The following is a 22,214-nucleotide window of genomic DNA, read 5'->3' on the forward strand; positions in this document are numbered from 1 at the left end:
GGATCCGTCTAAATACCATTGGATTACGAGAGTTATTCAAATCGAGTGATATAGGGTACAAGTCTTTATCTTTAATCACTCGTAGTCGATTGGCTTTATGCTTTTCGATGAAAGGTGTAAAGTTGACTTGAACGGTTCCAAGTTCCCAAAAAACTTGGTGGCGACTCTAATTTGTCTTAATTCGATTCGAAAGAACCTCGAGTCGATTATGCCTAGTGTGGATCCCGCGGACGCAGATCCCGAGGGCCTTGTCCACGATTTGGCGACTACTGGGAAAAGAGGACTAGTTACACTTTGTTTCTAGGGTCTTTTCCTCCGAGGTGAAACTTGAAAAGAAAGTGTTGGAAAGTAAAACATTACTCATAGTGCTACGATTCATGCATAAACCCTTAAGGACTTGCCCGGGCCGTCCCAGCGTTTCTTCGTGATGCGTGGGGGGCGACGTCCCACTATGCTAGGAAGCTGCACATTGCTCGCTTCCACTTCACCTCGCGTGGTTCTTGATGGTGGGGACGATCTTCTAGGTACTCTACCTTAAGACACCTTGCTCTATAAGACCGCAAAAGGATGGAGGGCATAGACCTTCTTGTAGAAGACTTGCCGAGACTTAGAGATGTCTAGGAGCATACATCCCTATAACATGAGAATGACAATGTGCAAGTTGTTTCCCGAGTCTTTTCAAAATTTTCCATGTCCATTTCAAAACCGAACTTTTGAACAACTTACTTTCAAAATAGCATGATTTTCAAAACGCGGAATGCTGCCCAAATAGAACTAGAATTTTCGGCCAAAATGAGCTTTTATAGCCGGCATGCTGCCCATTTCAAATCTCATTTTCAAATCAATTATTCGTTTTTTTCAAATTCAACCCAAAATGTTTCTCGAACCTCAACCAAGCATGAAATGCGTCGAGTCGTGTCCGGGTCCTGGCCGTGTTAGGCTAGACATTTTTTTTCGTTCCAAGGGTCTAGAACACGACCTTGTTGGGTCACCTAAGCTCACCTCTTGGGCTTTGAGTCATGCTGGTCGACCATTTGGTCTAGGATAGTCCACAGAAACGTCCAAGCTAGGCCCTTTAGGACGTTTCACTCGAACCTAAGGACTATGTTGGTCCAATCACGGGTTTAGTCACACCGAGTCTGAAGGAAATGTAGATTCATATACATTTTAACATACTCATATATGTCTAAAATAATTTGTCATAAAATTAAAACGGATTTTATGCATGCAAACAATAATATAAAAGGAGGAGAAATCATGTCCTTACATTGTAGATTTCGGCTATTAGGGCACAAGAGAGATCACCTTTCTCTTCTTGTTCTTGAGCTTTTCCTTTATGGATGAACAAGATCTAAGTACAAGATCTCTCCCCAAGCTTTATACCCAAGGCTTAACACTTAATCTAATTAATATTATAAGTACTAGTATAATATTAATGTAGTGAAAATTGAACCAAAATTATTTTGGTTTTAAGCTCCTAAAACCGTGTAGAGGAGAAGGAATTTTGGGAGTATTTTATCTCTCTAAAACTCTCTTATTTTAGATAAGTTGTTGAATGAATGAATGAATCACCTTACATTATAGTCTAAGAGGCAAATTAAAGGGAAAAACAATTAGTTTTTCCCTCTTAAAAAACCGGACCAAGGGTGAGTGGGAGGGGAGCCAATGCATGCATACATTTGTCTTCACAATGTTTAGTAGGCTTGCATGGCTACTAAAGCATGTAATGATTGTGTTTACCACTTAATAAAACAACCACAATATTAGCTTAAACCTCCTCTTATTTTCGGCACATATGTTAATATGGTATCCATATTATTTTTGTCAATTGTCAATATGTCACATGTCATATGTGATATAAATTTGTTATGTATTTTTAACATATTAAAAATCAACGTATTAATAAAAATACGTCACATACAAAAATCGACTTAGTAATATCATAATTACTTGTGCCAAAATATTTTACCAATTTATAAATCACAACAGATTGTATTTATAATAAATCATTCAATTCCGATTGTTTCTTTAAACAATAATTTCATCCGAGTAATGATACAATTCAATTACTCGGACCGTATCTCATTTAATCACATTTCAATTTGATACGTAAATTTTACTTCCAAAATCGTCCGTCAATTTTCAAGTAATTTAATTAACTCGCAACATTATACGATTAATTAAATAATCAATTAAGAGTATTGCCCTTTAGGTATGACCTAGGGGGTCAACTGATCACCACCGTCACACGACAGTAATGTCAAACTCTAGTCAGCCAATCATTACCGATATATGTTGACCGGTTGTGATAACAATATTACTTCCCAATTGTATTCTTAAAATGAGATTTAATAATCATATTTAAATCATGTGATCGCACTATTGTTGAGGACACATTTCCCAACAATCTCCCACTTGTCCTCGACAAGTGTGCGTCACCAATTCTCTTGTCCTATTACTATCTCCCACTCAATGCAAGGTGTCTTTCAGGTCGTACTTGCAAGTGATCATATCGAGAGTGGTTTCCTCGATCTGGAGAATAACTGATTGACCGGATTTATCCACTCTGGATACCTTCCGAGCGTGGCCACGCATTTACGATTCATTACTCCTCGAGTGGCCCCGAGATATTGTTATAACCCCGACAAGGGGATGGACAATTCCTATCGCACTCATTCCCTTCGACTAGCCACAGCCATCATAACCCAAAATATGCCCATTTGACCCCATTTACGAAGGTCGTAGTAACACAAATCAAAGTTAATCTGAAACTGTGCCATCTTAGGCGAACAGTCTTTAGTCAAAAGAATCGACTCATTAGAATACTATAGCAGCTCTCGCCACGACCAGGCTATATAAATTTGCCAGAACTCTATAAGCGGTCATTAGGCCCGACAAAAAGTTCCTAACAGTCTGCCTATGTGATCGACTAGTCATCTCACATGACTCTATGGCATTTGAACTTGCCATCAATCGCATCACACTCTAGTCACTTCGAGACGTCACCTCATACAAGTGACTATGGGCGAATACAATGTTAATCCGTGTTCACTTTAACGGGGTTCAATTGTCACTACAACCCGTTTGGATGTAACAAAGTATAAAAGGAGTTTTTAAAGAAAAACTCGAACGACAAATGCGATTATCACATATGAATAGTCAATGCCTGATTACTATTTCATATTCTATAATCTAATTTGATCTTGCATGTAGTTGTTCATTTCAATTCAATTGAAATGACATGACTCATCATGTTTAGCCTATGAGAAGGCTTTGGTTAGTAGGTTTTATCAATTTCTTGTACCTTACTCAACCTTACTACATATTCGTTTTCCTTTGTAATGTATACATTTGCATCACAACACTTTCTGAGTACGTGTCGAGATCCAATCAAGACATAGGCCCTCTTAGCCTAAGAATAGCTCCCACTGTTTTCACAGTGTGCGGGACTCATCCTCTTGCACATCTCATGATTGCAAGTGTACTCAATTTCCGATATATATATATCTCTCATTGTTCTTTATTGCCTAGAACGATTCTAGAAAATCTACTTCTTAATTATCATAGCCACAATGGTATCTTAACCATCCTAATGTGTTTTGATTATGGTTTTGTCGGAAACCATGCGCAACCTCAATTGTCAATTGTCACTTGTGTAACACCCTTACACAAAATTGCATCATAAACACTTTGCTTTACTTCCTTAATGCTTCTGCAAGCACTTAAGGGTAATCTTTATATACTAGGTAAAGATTACTTAAATTCGTTTTTTGAAAACAATTCATCATACTCAAAGTATATGAAGTGTTATACATCATTACTCATTCAATTGATCCGGCAGCGGAAGCAAATGGAATCAATCAAATATGTTCAATTTAATTGAACTAGTCATGAATCTTATCAACATAAGACTTCTTACTGACGCTAATATCATGTGGATTTATCTTCATAAATCCGGATATTCAAGATGTATTATAATACTCCAAAAGTCTTAAATCATTCTCGATGATCAATATGTCATCCACATATCGGACTAATTAAAATTTCCGTAACTCCCACTAAACTTCATGTATAAACACAACTTCTCGACATATCGAGAAATGTTTTATCACATGATCTAAAAATGTTGATTCCAACTCATTGATGTCCTACTTAAGACCCTCTCTTAAGTTTCACATTATCTTAGGATTGCAAGAATCTTCAAAACTCAAGATATGTATTGAATACATTCCTTCTAATTGAAGAAGTGGGTTTTAGATTCACTTGCTATGTATTTCATAACCTCATAATGAAACACAATCCCTAAGAAGATCCAAATAGACTTAAGCATTTCAATTAGTGCAAAACCCTTTGCATCCAATCAAACTTTGAAATTTGTCTTTATTAGTGCAAAACCCTTTGCAACTAATCAAGCCTTTTTATTTTGGATTTTCATGGCTCTAAGCCTTATATTGAGTTGTGACTTAAACACTCTTATGTAAGTCATATGTTCATTACTTTCTAGAAGTAATCAATTTGAATCAAACGATTTCTTTGTAAGTTATAAGCTCTTTACTTTCTTAAAAGTAGCATGAATCCATCATTTTAACAAGTGATGAATTTTAACCTCCTAGGTTTTGAAGAAACAATGTCTTACACAAAACGTCTCATGTAGCCAAGAAAGACCCGGTTTCTTGCGACAACGTTTTACACAAAACATCTCACGTAGCCAAGAAAGACCAGTTTCTTGCGACATAACATCTTGTGGCTCTTTGAATAATTTCTCCCACTCTGTCTTCAAAAAATAAACTTGTATTTTAGAAAGACAGCTTCATGAGCCGCAAACCCGTCGTACTCGTGATAATTGAAAAGGGAAAAATGAGCATTTGTTTCTTGTGAAAACTTACAAACATGGTACCCTTACCATTTCATATCTCATATGATTCGTATTAGTGGAAAAATAATGTAGACAAAAATGATAAAAACCCCAAAAGGATCAAGTAACTCAAAGTAACTTGATTGAAATCCAAACCATATCGAATAGCGTTTGATTTCTTATCCATCCACACATTATTTCATAATGCGTGCTAGGAGAGATTAACTTGTGATACTATATCACATTTCCTTTGGCTTATATCAAAGTCTTCACTTTGATAATCCCATCACGACTAAATCGTGATTCCTTGAACTCTTGAACTTCTTCAAAGATTTCTTTATTTACCTTATTAAGTGAACATATTAGTGTCAACTTAAATCGTTGGTAAAAGATAATGATCAACCTATTTTGGATCGATGATATACAACCTCGATCACCTTTTCAACCAAAAGGCACGAGACATCTTGCTTTGAATACAAGATACGCATATACCATTAACAATCTAATGGTTTCAAGAGTACTCGATAACTCCTTGCGTTCATCATTCCAAAATTTAAGGTTTAATCTTAGGTTACCAGTTTAAATCTTACATCATCTACATGATATATCATTCTAGTTTGGTTTAGAATATAATCACCTTGATAATGGGCTAGCCATACATCAAATCGTGGTGTATAAGGTCACAAAAGTGAAAACCTCTTTTGTATCTTAACAAGTTTATATTCTTATTTAGAGTTTATGCACTTAATAGTCACAATTAAGTACTACTTTAAATCCAAAAACTAGATTGAGTACACAATTACTCTATCTCTCAACATTATTGTTGCTAGTCGTCATATTCTAATCATCTTATGTGTCGAATACAATGATGAAAACCTCCATTGGTTTCTAATATTGATTTGAAGTGGTACTAGCAAAAATTTATGTTTAATCAAATAAACATTTAAAGAAGAAGGTCCCATTAGATGTCCCACAACTAACTTGTTGATTCTTCAATAATTTGGGGTAGTTTCCTTTCTCGTGTCCAACATTTGAGACAATGGAAACTTTATCGGTCGGGATTGATAGGTTTAGTATCGTCATTCTCAACAACTTTACTTTTAACATTACCTTGTATCAATTCCATTATAATCTTTACTTCTTGAACCTCGTCCTCATCTTAACAAGTTAAGAGAATGCTCCCACTCATTTCAATGAGTCTTTGCTTTGAGAAGCAAAATTGAATTCATGAAGAACACTCTTCATTTGTTCGTTTTAGTCTTAAAAACTTTCATTGAGGTGGTTGCGTTATTTTGGTCAATTACGAATTCTTGACAAAACTAATTACCAAAATAATTTATCGCTTCAAGGTACTTAATTTAATTAAGTATATGAATAACAATCCATTGTAAGTAGAAGTGTTAGTCAAGAATCAAAAACCTGTTTGATAATGAATAACTTTAATCTATACTCTTTACAAGAGATCATTAGCAATGGTTCATACGAGGTCTTTAGAAGAAAATTCATATTTTGTCTTTAGTTACGATGTTTTAATGGAGTTTTGAATCAAAATCGAAATGATATCGTATATGAATTGTGGTAAAGAAATAGAACAATATGATAACGGAATAGTGGAAAACAAAACATTCATCGTCATATTAATACTTGTAAACAAGTATAGCATTTACATAGTGACCTCTACCCAACTATGATAAATGATTCCAAGATCCAAATTCATATTAACTTGGGCACGGGGTAGCCGATGAAACCCTTATCAATATAACTCGGTGGATTAACTCTTTAATCGATTCTACTTTTAGAACTCTCGGTCGATAAATTTACTCTAATATTTATCTATAGCCCAAAACACATCAACAAGGGCACGGGGTAGCCGATGAAACCCTTATCAATTACTTTTGTTGAGTTCAATCCAAATTTCGAATAAATGTGTCCATTATCCAAACCCACATTAACTTAGGCACGGGGTAGCCGATGAAACCCTCATCAACATGAATTTGGTGGATTAACATTTATCACCCACTTCCCCTACGTAACAAGGTTTGTACCCCGGGGTAGCCGAGTGCACTCCCTCGCGAAATAGGTTTTCATGGTTTCTACTATTTGGTAAGGCTATGTCTCAATTAGTTGTTTTAGCGAGAGGTCATGTCAATTTATTATCTATCACGTTTTAAGTGAACTAAAGCGGTGAACTACGATAATTCGAATTGACACGGTCGATAAACTCGATAAAATAACAATGCATGTTTAGTTATGGCGATTTAGCGATGCATGTGACATAAAATAAAATGCAAGCATAAAAGCAAATAAATCCTAGTATGGCCTTCCTAAAATAGAAAAACTATTAATCTATTACATATTCGGAAACCAACTCCATTGGTCCCTTGAACTTCGGTTGTGGCACGCATCTCGAGGTAACACCGTCTTTATGTATCGCCATTCTTGAAGTAATCCGTCTTTTGGAACTCCGGAATGAATAAAATTACATAATAAATTACATAATTTCCTATTATACATTTGTAACTAAAATAAAATAAATCTATTAAATTACAAAACGGTGATACGAGATCACAATAAAAATTACAACCGAATCGATATTCCCATACATTTCGGGAAATACCAATTAAAATCTAAGGCCATACTAAGTAAAATTACATAATTCAAAATTACATAAATTAAAATTATGACAATCATAAAGAAAAATGCAGCATTATAATATGTATGAACATGCTCAATTTTTATGCTAAATCGCCTTTTAATTAGCCAATATCGTATATTACTCGGTTTTTACGGATTTGCGTGATTTCAACATTTTATAATCACAAAAATGCATAAACTCATATTTATGCATAAGTTAATTACCCTAACCTCTTAGGACTCAAAATATAGTCTCCACTAGTAATTTGACCATAATTAACTTTTATTTACAAAATTGTTCATAAATGGACCAAAATTACAAAAATAATCTATTAAACTTCAAATAAATCTAAAAATTTCAAATAAATTCAAAATTTGAAATTTAAATTCATGAACATTCTGGAAAAATTCCATGACACTCATAATGTTCAAAATTTTAGGTTAAAAATTTCGAAATTTTTCCGGAAAAACAATGTTGCGGTTTATCTATTTTTAATAAAATAATCATAAAAACATGGAAAAAAAAAAATTTCATTAACTTTTCAATTTTAGATCTGAAAAAGACAATAAAATGCAACATTAGACGTTTTTCCTAAGTCATAGATTATGTTTTATTAATTTTCCACTAATAATGTCACTATTTATGCTATTTTTCTTCAAAAATTCATAAATCATGCAAAAAGACTTCTTTATAGCCAATTATTTTACACACATCTTGTAAAATTGCATGTGACAACATATTAATTTTCTATGACCAGATTCGAAATTTAACTCATATTAACCTATTTTTCACTTAAATCCGAATTTAATAATGAAAAATTCATTTTTCGAGCATAACAAGTCCAAAAATTATGAAAATTTACAGGTTATCTCAAAATAATATATGTGACAACATATCCAAAAACCAAGTGAAAATTCGAAGTATAGCTATTTTTAGACCAAAAATGACATTTTTACTCATAAAATCACATTTAAATGCCATTATTGTAAAATATGAACAATAAAAATCCGAAAAATTAACCAAAATATCCTAAAACATTTTAGGACCAGAAATATTAACATGCATGGTTTAATTTCATGATATATCATAATAACACAAATTTTACAAGTTTTATTCGTTATTCTTATAACTCGGAAAAACTTTTAACCGATTTGCATGCAAACAACCGTGGCTCAAGATACCGATTGAAGGAAATGTAGATTCATATACATTTTAACATACTCATATATGTCTAAAATAATTTGTCATAAAAGTAAAACGGATTTTATGCATGCAAACAATAATATAAAAGGAGGAGAAATCATGTCCTTACATTGTAGATTTCGGCTATTAGGGCACAAGAGAGATCACCTTTCTCTTCTTGTTCTTGAGCTTTTCCTTTATGGATGAACAAGATCTAAGTACAAGATCTCTCCCCAAGCTTTATACCCAAGGCTTAACACTTAATCTAATTAATATTATAAGTACTAGTATAATATTAATGTAGTGAAAATTGAACCAAAATTATTTTGGTTTTAAGCTCCTAAAACCGTGTAGAGGAGAAGGAATTTTGGGAGTATTTTATCTCTCTAAAACTCTCTTATTTTAGATAAGTTGTTGAATGAATGAATGAATCACCTTACATTATAGTCTAAGAGGCAAATTAAAGGGAAAAACAATTAGTTTTTCCCTCTTAAAAAACCGGACCAAGGGTGAGTGGGAGGGGAGCCAATGCATGCATACATTTGTCTTCACAATGTTTAGTATGCTTGCATGGCTACTAAAGCATGTAATGATTGTGTTTACCACTTAATAAAACAACCACAATATAAGCTTAAACCTCCTCTTATTTTCGGCACATATGTTAATATGGTATCCATATTATTTTTGTCAATTGTCAATATGTCACATGTCATATGTGATATAAATTTGTTATGTATTTTTAACATATTAAAAATCAACGTATTAATAAAAATACGTCACATACAAAAATCGACTTAGTAATATCATAATTACTTGTGCCAAAATATTTTACCAATTTATAAATCACAACAGATTGTATTTATAATAAATCATTCAATTCCGATTGTTTCTTTAAACAATAATTTCATCCGAGTAATGATACAATTCAATTACTCAGACCGTATCTCATTTAATCACATTTCAATTTGATACGTAAATTTTACTTCCAAAATCGTCCGTCAATTTTCAAGTAATTTAATTAACTCGCAACATTATACGATTAATTAAATAATCAATTAAGAGTATTGCCCTTTAGGTATGACCTAGGGGGTCAACTGATCACCACCGTCACACGACAGTAATGTCAAACTCTAGTCAGCCAATCATTACCGATATATGTTGACCAGTTGACAGTAACAATATTACTTCCCAATTGTATTCTTAAAATGAGATTTAATAATGATATTTAAATCATGTGATCGCACTATTGTTGAGGACACATTTCCCAACAGAGTCCAGTTTAGAATCGAGCTTTGACAGTTTGAGTCATGTCGTTTTGCCGAGTCTAAAATGAACCAAGGTCTAAATCCAACCGTGAGTCGAACCTTTGGTTAGTCAGTCTCAAGTCGAGTCTTTGTTTGAGTCAAGTTGGGGTCGTGTCCTTAAGTGTGCAGGGGCTCTTACTTTAAATATTGACTCAGTACGGGGTTTTCTTGTAGAAAGGCCGCCAAAAACCCGACGTCAAGCAATGGAAGATGCTGTTAACAAGCTCACTGAGGCCGTGAACCTCATGATGACCCGAATGGATGCAATCGAATCTAAGCTGGGTGAAGATTCCCCTCCACCACTGACTGATCTGGAAAAACGGTTCAAGTTCATCGAAGACCGTTTGAAGCTCTCCCAGGGGAAGAACATTCACTATGAGAATGCTAGGGCCTATGCCCCGATTCGGGATAAGTTGCCCACGAACATGGTACTCACCGACATCCCAAAGTTCAAGGGCACCGAAGATCCGATCCACCATGTTAAGGCCTATAAAGGGTACTTAGCACTGAAGGGAGTACCTGCTTTGATATGCTCTCGAAATTTTCGCCCAATCTCGGGTGAACACCCAAAGGCGTGGTTCTATAATCTTGACCTTAAGAACTTCCCCACTTTCGAAGATATTACGGTGGAGTTCGCAAGCACTATCTTGACAATGTTGTGATTCAAACCAACATAAGGACTTTGGAAGTGATGACACAGAAGGAAAAAGAGGGCTTTCTTTGAATTCCTCGCAAGGTGCGCGCAAAAAATGAAAGCGTAAAACTAGCTAAGAAGCCTGATGAAGTCGAAATGGTAGATAAGTTCGTGAAGAATTTACGACCTGTTTACCGTAATGCTCTGAAGTACCAAAATTTTGGTTCTTTCAAAGAATTGATAAGGATCGGGATAAAGGTAGAGGACGATGTCCGAATTCTTTGAAGCGAGAGAAGCCAAAGGGATACCAAGGGGCTTCGTCATCTAAAGCAAAAGCACCAGAAGCGGCCCACTTTGTTGAAACTGTCAATCTCTTAGATGGGAGTCAAAAAAGGCCTCCGCGCCAAGCTCCGAGGATATTCACCGATATCGGGTGCACTTACGCCTATGCTCTCCAAAGGCTCATGGCCCAAGGAAAGTTGAAGCCCATTGGTCCAACTCCGGATCCACCTGCTGAACAACAAGGCAAATGGTATAAACCGAATGCCTACTGTGCCTTTCATCAAGGGAAGGGACACGATACTGAAAGGTGCTTTAGACTAAAGCACGAAATTCAAGATATGATTGAGAACGGAACGCTCCCAATCCCGGCCATAAAGCCCAACAACGTCACCAATCCGTTTGGCGACCACACTAACTTTGTCTCTACCGAAGATAGTGTCGATTACTCTCACTTGATCCGCCCATGTCGTCTAAAAGGGGTTTTCGTCGGAAGAATATTCGTAGATTGCTCCGAATTCCTACCAAGCTCGAGAAACGAGATTACATTCGGAGATTTTGTGGCCGATTGTACTCCTTACATACTCCGAAGCGGCAATGAAATCAATGGCGTTTGGGCTGATGACGAGGATGATGTTTACCTCGTCAAAGGTGCGACAATTCCTCACACCCAAGAAGAAATCTTAAGGGTGAGACAAGATGCCCTATAGTCAAACAATTTGACTAGATCCGGACGCCCGTATCGTGTGGAGAAAGCTAAAGATTGAAGGAAATGTAGATTCATATACATGTTAACATACTCTTATATGTCTAAATAATTTGTCATAAAATTAATTACGGATCTTATGCATGCAAACAATAATATAAATAGAGGAGAAATCATGTCCTTACATTGTAAATTTCGGCTATTAGGGCACAAGAGAGATCACCTTTCTCTTCTTGTTCTTGAGCTTTTCCAATGGAAGAATAAAGATCTAAGTGTAAGATCTCTCCCTATGTATTATACCCAAGGCTCCTCTTAATATAATTAATATTACAAATACTAGTTATAATATTAATCAAAGGTAGAAAATTGAACCAAAACTTTTATAAAACACTTATTTGTTTCGGTTTTTAAGAGAGAAGAAGAGAGGATTTTATCTCACTAGAAATCTCTATATTTGATGATGGAATAGAATGAATAATAATATATAACATTTTGTATATTATTAGGTAAAATAAAACAAAAGCCATGATGGCTTTTGCCTTCTCAAAACCGGGTAAGAGGAGGGGTTTTTGGGGAGCCAATGCATGAGCACCTTTGTCTTCACAAGAATATTAGGGTTGCATGGCTAGGAATGTAGGTAATCATTGTGTTCTTATAATAATTAAACAAACACAATATTAGCTTCCACTAACCTTTTATTTCGGCACAATGGATAATATAGAGTCCATATTATTTTTGTCAATTGTCTATATGTTACATGTCACATGTCACATATATTTGTTATGTAATTTTTATCATATCAAAAATCAACGTATTAATAAAAATACGTCACATACAAAATTGACTTAGTAATTTCATAATTACTTATGCCAAAATTTTTACCAATTTATAAATCACAACTGATTGTATTTATAACAATTCATTCAATTTAATTGTTACATTAAACAATTATTTCATCCGAGTAATGATACAATTCAATTACTCAGACCGTATCTTTATTTAATCACATTTCAATATGATACGTAAATTTTACTTCCAAAATCGTTCGTCAATTTTCAAGTAATTTAATTAACTCGTAACATTATACGATTAATTAAATAATCAATTAAGAGTGTTGCCCTTTAGGTATGACCTAGGGGGTCAACTGATCACCACCGTCACACGACAGTAATGTCAAACTCTAGTCAGCCAATCATTACCGATATATGTTGACCAGTTGACAGTAACAATATTACTTCCCAATTGTATTCATTTTAATGAGACTTAAACATGTGATCATCATGATCAACAGTCGTGATCGCATTATTGTCGGAGGACACATATTCCAACAATCTCCCACTTGTCCTCGACAAGTGTGCGTCACCAATTCTCTTGTCCTATTACTATCTCCCACTCAATGCAAGGTGTCTTCGGGTCGTACTTGCAAGTGATCATATCGAGAGTGGTTTCCTCGATCTGGAGAATAACCGATTGACCGGACTTATCTGTCATAGATACTTTCCGAGCGTGGCCACGCATTTCCAGTTCATTACTCCTCGAGTGGCCCTGAGATATTGTTATAACCCTGACAAGGGGTGGACAATTCCTATCGCACTCATTCCCTTCGACTAGCCACGGCCATCATAACCCAAAATATGCCCATTTGACCCCATTTACGATGGTCGTAGTAACACAAATCAAAGTTAATCAAAGCGTGCCATCTTAGGTGAATAGTCTTTAGTCAAAAGAATCGACTCATTCGAATACTATAGTAGCTCTCGCCACGACCAGGCTATATAAATTTGCCGGAACTCTATAAGCGGTCATTAGGCCCGACAAAATGTTCCTAACGACCGCCTATGTGATCGACTAGTCATCTTACATGACCGTATGGCACTTGAACTTGCCATCAATCGCCTCACACTCTAGTCACTTCGAGACGTCACCTCATATAAGTAACTATGGGCAAAAACAATGTTAATCCATGTTCACTTTAACGGGGTTCAATTGTCTCTACAACCCGTTTGGATATAACAATGTACAGGGTGAGTTAAGAATAACTCATACGACAAATGTCGACATCACACTTGGGTAGTCAATATCATATTGCAACCTTGTGATGTTTATCATAAGTGTAAACACTTATTGATTGCAATAGAAGTTTAACATCCCATGTGTCCATGTGTTCAAACTTCTTACACTTGCATTTTCCTTCACATTCATGTTTTCTCTCATAGCATGAATCTTACCAAGTGCACATCAAGGTTCTCGACCTTGGTTTTGGTTCTTTAATTTGAAAGAACTTTCTTATCGCTCATCTCATAACGAACGAATTTGCGATGAATAATACAACTTGTACTGATCAAGTATTTCATCCACACACAATGCACTAGGTATGTGTTTTGTAGAATCTTGTAACAATTTACAAGATTATTAGCTTAGTACTTCTCACAGGTCCTAGCTTAACTAGGAAAGATTATCTTGAATAACCTCTTATTCAACCAAGCATCTTTCCAAAACTTCTCATTTCTCTTTCTAGCTCGAAAGTTTTAGGATTCTCATAAATCCTTACCTGTGTTCGGATTTCATATATATGTGCAACCTATTGACACATAATCGAGTATTCCGTCAAACACCGAAATCGCTCATCGGATTCTACTTGAGAATTCATGACGTTTCTATTATGGCTCACCAACCAATCATCATGCTCTTATGCATATGATTCAAAATTGGACATGTACATGATTATTCTAATGGCGGAAACATTAGTTATTGATAATCATGAGATCAACCGTTCTCAGGTTCAATGAACTACCATGACTGCTAATGGTAATTCCATTTTCATTCATATGAATATCCTATGTATATGTTGATACGATGTGTATCTCTTTAATACTAATCCAACATCCCATGATGTAATTGGATTCATCATTGTCCATTTTCATCCAGAATTGAAAACTCAAAAGCTTCTTTATGAAAGAAGGTATTAGCTCGTCATTCTTTAATGAGTAATGAGTTTTATACATTCAAGGATGATAGCTCCCACTAAATTCCATGTCTTCACATGAGAATTTCCTAACTCCCACTCAATTCAACATATTTCGAAATTGACTTCTCAATTGAAATTTATTCAAAAATTGAAATATAAATTGCATTGCCAAGTTATTAGGATAAAACCATATATGTTCTCATCATATCCTTTCAAAAAATGCCTATTTTGAAGTGGTCTCATCTCAACCTTACGGAAAGAGATTTTTAAATCTCTAACACACTCATGTCATAATGATGTGTAGTAATGTCATTATTCAAATATAAACAATATTTAGAATACGTCCTTCGGAATACTCTTTCGGAAGGAGGATTAACCATTTCCTAGCGAGGTTAAGCAATGACATTTGCGTGGTTAAAACGTTGGCTATTGAAGATATCGGAATATCAATCTTTGCAACTTAATCTTGATCATAACTAGTGTGTTACTTTGATTCATTTAGGCTCTTAAGTAAAACTCATGATTGAAACTATTTGGTCAAAATTTTATCATATAGAACTTAGTCAAAACTTGTTAAGACTTTACATTAGTCATTTTTATCCAAAACTTCTTTTGGTCTCCTCGTGTAGTTATTTTGAGAATTTACTCTTATGATTACTACACTTGGTCTCATTAGTTATATAGAACTAACTTGAGACCATAGATCTCATCCATTTGGTATACCATGTAAATAGATATACCTTTATTCAAATCATTTTCTCTTGTGTAGATCTACATTTACACAAGTACACAATTTTATCTTGCCTTGTGTGTTGTGTCCTCATTTTTCTCCCACTCTATCTTTAGAATAAATACACTATATATTCAAAGATAGCATATGAGACACTAATCAATGATGTTGAAGTATAAGGAGAACTATCTCATAGACAGACTAATATTAATTGATTTCATGTGTGTACTTGGTGATTAACATACCTTTAAGAGAGTTCATAGACTCAAAATCACTTCATAAATGATCATACACAAGCCTTAAGCATGTGGACATATAATGAAACCCGTCATTATAATTGTCTATTAGATCATCTTAAGTGAATAATCTTATGTTTCAAAACGCAAGCATTTAAAGATGAATTTTAGAACATTAAAAGGATAAATGATAAAACGGGTGACTTGGGTTGCAAACCAAGTCACTATCATCCAAAATACAACTCATTATCCAAAATACTTTTCCATGTCGAACACGGAAACTCAAAGTTCTAGAATCCAAAACATAACTTAAAATAAGACAATGAAAAACAAAGCTCCATAAAAGCTATCCTTAGCTTCTCCATGGTTTCTCATGCTTGTTTTTCTTTTCCCTTGTCTTTGCTTGGTGGAGGCCCTATTTACAATAAAAAGGGAGATACATTATCACAACTTTGCATCATAATACCATAGTTGAATTTAGAAACATAAAAGAAGGTTAGTCATTTACCTACTGGAGTGATCTTTCCAGCTTTGATATCACCAAGGTATTTGGAACAATTCCTCTTCCAATGTCCCATGCCATTACAATAATGGCATTTGTCAAGAGGACCCTTCTTGACTTTGGAGGTGCTAGCTTCACAAGACTTAGCTTTGGTGAATGTGGGAGCTGGCTTTTTACCCTTTCTTGCACTCTTCTTGAACTTCCCCTTACTCTTTGTGCTTATGTTAAGCACATCCTTGGGAGGGTTCATATTTAACCCCATGTCCCTCTCGGCTTGCACAAGTAACTTGTGCAACTCCTCAAGAGACACGTCCTTGTCTTGCATGTTGAAATTCACCCGGAATTGCACATATGCCTTGACTTTAGACAAGGAGTGTAGAATCCTATCTACGATGAGTTCTTTGGGGATTTCAACCTTTTGAATTTTCAAGGTCTCGACAAGCTCCATGAGTTTGAGCACATGAGGGCTAACCTTTTGGCCCTCTTTGAAGTCAAGATCAAAGAATGCCGCGGCCGCCTCATATTGGACGATCCGCGGAGTTTGTGAAAACATGGTCACAAGTTTGGAGTAAATCTCATTAGCATTGCCCATTTTGAAGGCTCTCCTTTGGAGTTCCGCCTCCATCGCAAATATTAATACATTTTTCATTGCGGCGGACTCCTTTTGGTAAGCCTCATAGGCTTCCCTAGTGGCCGCGGTGGACCTAGCGGAGGGTTCGGGTGGAGAGGCCTCGGTAAGGTAACGAAGCTTGTCGTCACCCTCGGCGGCTAATTTGAGTTGGGCATCCCATTCGGAGAAATTTGACCCATTCTTTTCAAGTTTACATCGATCCATAAAGGATCGGAGCCAAGATGAAGTAGCGAGTGGTGTAGCATTAGGAGTTGGTGTTGCCATTTGTTATGAATAAGAAGTGGTCTACAAAACAAAAATAAGGAGTAAAACATTTGTCGTTTTAATTATACTCGTAAAAAAGAATGATTTAAACAAGTTTTATGCATTTTTCTAGTGACCTCTACCCAACTAGAATAAATGATTCCAAGACCCAAATTCATATCGACTTAGGCACGGGGTAGCCGATGAAACCCTCATCAATATAACTCGGTGGATTAACCTTTTAATCGATTCTACTTTTAGAACTCTTGGTCGATAAAATTACTCTAATATTTATCTATAGCCCAAAACACATCAATAAGGGCACGGGGTAGCCGATGAAACCCTTATCAATTACTTTTGTTGAGTTCAATCCAAATTTCGAATAAATGTGTCCATTATCCAAACCCACATTAACTTAGGCACGGGGTAGCCGATGAAACCCTCATCAACATGAATTCGGTGGTTTAGACATTTATCACCCACTTCCCCTACGTAACAAGGTTTGTACCCCGGGGTAGCCGAGTGCACTCCCTCGCGAAATAGGTTTTCATGGTTTCTACTATTTGGTAAGGCTATGTCTCAATTGATAGTTTTAGCGAGAGGTCATGTCAATTTATTATCTATCACGTTTTAAGTGAACTAAAGCGGTGAACTACGATAATTCTAATTGACACGGTCGATAAACTCGATAAAAAGACAATGCATGTTTAGTTATGGCGATTTAGCGATGCATGTGACATAAAATAAAATGCAAGCATAAAGATAAAAATCCTAGTATGGCCTTTCCTAAAATAGAAAAACTATTAATCTATTACATATTCGGAAACCAACTCCATTGGTCCCTTGAACTTCGGTTGTGGCACGCATCTCGAGGTAACACCGTCTTTATGTATCGCCATTCTTGAAGTAATCCGTCTTTTGGAACTCCGGAATGAATAAAATTACATAATAAATTACATAATTTCCTATTATACATTTGTAACTAAAATAAAATAAATCTATTAAATTACAAAACGGTGATACGAGATCACAATAAAAATTACAACCGAATCGATATTCCCATACATTTCGGGAAATACCAATTAAAATCTAAGGCCATACTAAGTAAAATTACATAATTCAAAAATTACATAAATTAAAATTATGACAATCATAAAGAAAATGCAGCATTATAATATGTATGAACATGCTCAATTTTTTTTTATGCTAAATCGCCTTTTAATTAGCCAATATCGTATATTACTCGGTTTTTACGGATTTGCGTGATTTCAACATTTTATAATCACAAAAATGCATAAACTCATATTTATGCATAAGTTAATTACCCTAACCTCTTAGGACTCAAAATATAGTCTTCACTAATAATTTGACCATAATTAACCTTTATTTATAAAATTGTTCAAAAATGGACCAAAATTACAAAAATAAGCCATTAAACTTCAAATAAATCTAAAAATTTCAAATAAATTCAAAATTAGAAATTTAAATTCATGAACATTCCGGAAAAATTCCATGACACTCATAATGTTCAAAATCTTAGGTTAACAATTTCGAAATTTTTCCGGAAAAACAATGTTGCGGTTTATCAATTTATAATAAAATAATCATAAAAACATGGAAAAATTATTTTCATTAACTTTTCAATTTTAGATCTGAAAAATATAATAAAATGCAACATTAGACGTTTTTCCTAAGTCATAGATTATGTTTTATTAATTTTTCACTAATAATGTCACTATTTATGCTATTTTTCTTCAAAAATTCATAAATCATGCTAAAAGACTTCTTTATAGCCAATTATTTTACACACATCTTGTAAAATTGCATGTGACAACATATTAATTTTCTATGACCAGATTCGAAATTTAACTCATATTAACCTATTTTTCTCTTAAATCCGAATTTAAAGATGAAAAATTCATTTTTCGAGCATAACAAGTCCAAAAATTATGAAAATTTACAGGTTATCTCAAAATAATATATGTAACAACATATCCAAAAACCAAGTGAAAATTCGAAGTATAGCTATTTTTAGACCAAAAATGACATTTTTACTCATAAAATCACATTTAAATGCCATTATTGTAAATTATGAACAATAAAAATCCGAAAAATTAACCAAAATATCCTAAAACACTTTAGGACCAGAAATATTAACATGCATGTAATAATTTCGTGATATATCATAATAACACAAATTTTACAAGTTTTATTTTGTTATTCATATAACTCGGAAAAACTTTTAACCAATTTGCATGCAAACAACCGTGGCTCTTGATACCGATTGAAGGAAATGTAGATTCATATACATGTTAACATACTCTTATATGTCTAAATAATTTGTCATAAAATTAATTACGGATCTTATGCATGCAAACAATAATATAAATAGAGGAGAAATCATGTCCTTACATTGTAAATTTCGGCTATTAGGGCACAAGAGAGATCACCTTTCTCTTCTTGTTCTTGAGCTTTTCCAATGGAAGAATAAAGATCTAAGTGTAAGATCTCTCCCTATGTATTATACCCAAGGCTCCTCTTAATATAATTAATATTACAAATACTAGTTATAATATTAATCAAAGGTAGAAAATTGAACCAAAACTTTTATAAAACACTTATTTGTTTCGGTTTTTAAGAGAGAAGAAGAGAGGATTTTATCTCACTAGAAATCTCTATATTTGATGATGGAATAGAATGAATAATAATATATAACATTTTGTATATTATTAGGTAAAATAAAACAAAAGCCATGATGGCTTTTGCCTTCTCAAAACCGGGTAAGAGGAGGGGTTTTTGGGGAGCCAATGCATGAGCACCTTTGTCTTCACAAGAATATTAGGGTTGCATGGCTAGGAATGTAGGTAATCATTGTGTTCTTATAATAATTAAACAAACACAATATTAGCTTCCACTAACCTTTTATTTTAAGCACAATGGATAATATAGAGTCTATATTATTTTTGTCAATTGTCTATATGTTACATGTCACATGTCACATATATTTGTTATGTAATTTTTATCATATCAAAAATCAACGTATTAATAAAAATACGTCACATACAAAATTGACTTAGTAATTTCATAATTACTTATGCCAAAAATTTTACCAATTTATAAATCACAACTGATTGTATTTATAACAATTCATTCAATTTAATTGTTACATTAAACAATTATTTCATCCGAGTAATGATACAATTCAATTACTCAGACCGTATCTTTATTTAATCACATTTCAATATGATACGTAAATTTTACTTCCAAAATCGTTCGTCAATTTTCAAGTAATTTAATTAACTCGTAACATTATACGATTAATTAAATAATCAATTAAGAGTGTTGCCCTTTAGGTATGACCTAGGGGGTCAACTGATCACCACCGTCACACGACAGTAATGTCAAACTCTAGTCAGCCAATCATTACCGATATATGTTGACCGGTTGTGAAAGAACAATATTACTTCCCAATTGTATTCATTTTAATGAGACTTAAACATGTGATCATCATGATCAACAGTCGTGATCGCATTATTGTCGGAGGACACATATTCCAACAAAGATACCCCGAACAAAACACCTCTCAAAGAGCCGGTAGTGGTCGAAGTTCTTGGTGAAGGGTCGACCTCCGAGGCTTCCCTCATCAAGCAACTCCAAAAGACTAAGGCCGACGTATCTATCTGGCAACTTATCTTGAGCTCTTTCGAACATCGTCAAGCTTTGTTACAAGCTTTGATGAACATGACCGTGTCGTCAAATACTACTCCTGCGGACATGGTCACTCACATCGCCCAGAATCGGCCTCAGATTACCAACGCTGTGACATTCTCCGACGAAGATCTGCCACCGTTCGGGCCTCGACATAACCTGGCCCTCTATATTGCTACCGTGTGTCTCAACAAGCACATCCCTATGACCTTGGTTGACGACGGATCGGCTGTCAACGTACTCCCTCTGAAAACGGCGCATATTCTGGGCTTGGAGAAGAATGACTTCATCCCCACTACGCGACGATTCGGGCATTCGATGGCACTGTGCGTCGAGTGAGTGGACTTGTCGACCTGGTAGTACAGACTGGGCAAGTGGAAAAGAAAATAAGTTGCCAAGTAATTGACATATGCTCATCCTTCAACTTATTGTTGGGAAGTATGGTGGATTGAAAGCAAAGCTGACCACCTATGGGTCAAATGGGTACATTCCGTTTATATAAAGAGCAGTCTATGGGAAAGTTATGTACCTACTCTGAATAGTAGCTGGACTTGGCGCAAAATATGCCAGGTTAAAGAAACTTTGAAACCTTTACTTTTCCACAGTCAGGGGGGGCTTGAGTACTCTGCAAAACAAGGATATGAATGGCTCAATCCTCGTGGACTTACGCTCCCCTGGGTTCCTTGGGTGAATGTTAAATGGATGATTCCAAGACATGTTTTTCTGGTATGGATTATTGCCCAGCAGAAACTGCTCACTCAGGATCGTTTACAGAAGATTGGCATGGTGCAGTCTAATGTGTGTTATTTGTGTGGTATTGAGGAAGAAGATCATGAGCATATCTTCTTTCAATGTCAGTACAGTGAGCTTTGCAGGTCTAAACTGTCACAGTGGTGCAAGGTGGAGCTACCTAGACAGCATTGTATTGCGTGGTGGTTGCATTGGAGAACTCGATCTAAGTGTAAGAAGAAGGTGGTGGCTATGATACTAGCAAATTTTATGGCTTTGATCTGGTGGTGCAGGAATAGAAGTAGAGTCGATGGTTTGATGATGAGGCCAGAGATGGTAGTGAGTCTGATTTGTAATGAGGTGATTGTAAGAGTTGTTCAATGTCGAATTAGCAGTAGGCATAGGAACACACAGGCATGGCTAGATGAGATATGTAATGGTAGGATGGTCATGGTGACTAATCCTTGAAATTGATGTAATAGGGTATCTTTTTATCTAATGGAAGCTTACATTTTCCCAAAAAAAAAAAAAAAAAAAACTTATTGTTGGGAAGGCCCTGGATCCATGCTGCAAGGGCCGTAACGTCAACGCTGCATCGAAAAATCAAGGTCCCACTCAATGGCAAAACCGTCACCATTGACGCCACGCCAATTACGGTGGCAGGAGGAGACATTACTTCCGAAGTAAGGGTCGAAGCTACCAATGACGCATGTGGTTTCGAGATTGTCAATATGATCGAGTGAACTCCGGCGGAGAATATGGATCTATACACGGGAAGCCATGCCTGCGAAGTGATTCTCAAGACTGGGAAATACTTCGGTTTCTCTCTATACCCTAGAAAGGAGGGTACATTCGAGTTGAAACCACCAATA

The sequence above is a fragment of the Silene latifolia genome, chromosome X, assembly GCF_048544455.1.
Source record: "Silene latifolia isolate original U9 population chromosome X, ASM4854445v1, whole genome shotgun sequence".
NCBI classification, from domain to species: domain Eukaryota; kingdom Viridiplantae; phylum Streptophyta; class Magnoliopsida; order Caryophyllales; family Caryophyllaceae; genus Silene; species Silene latifolia.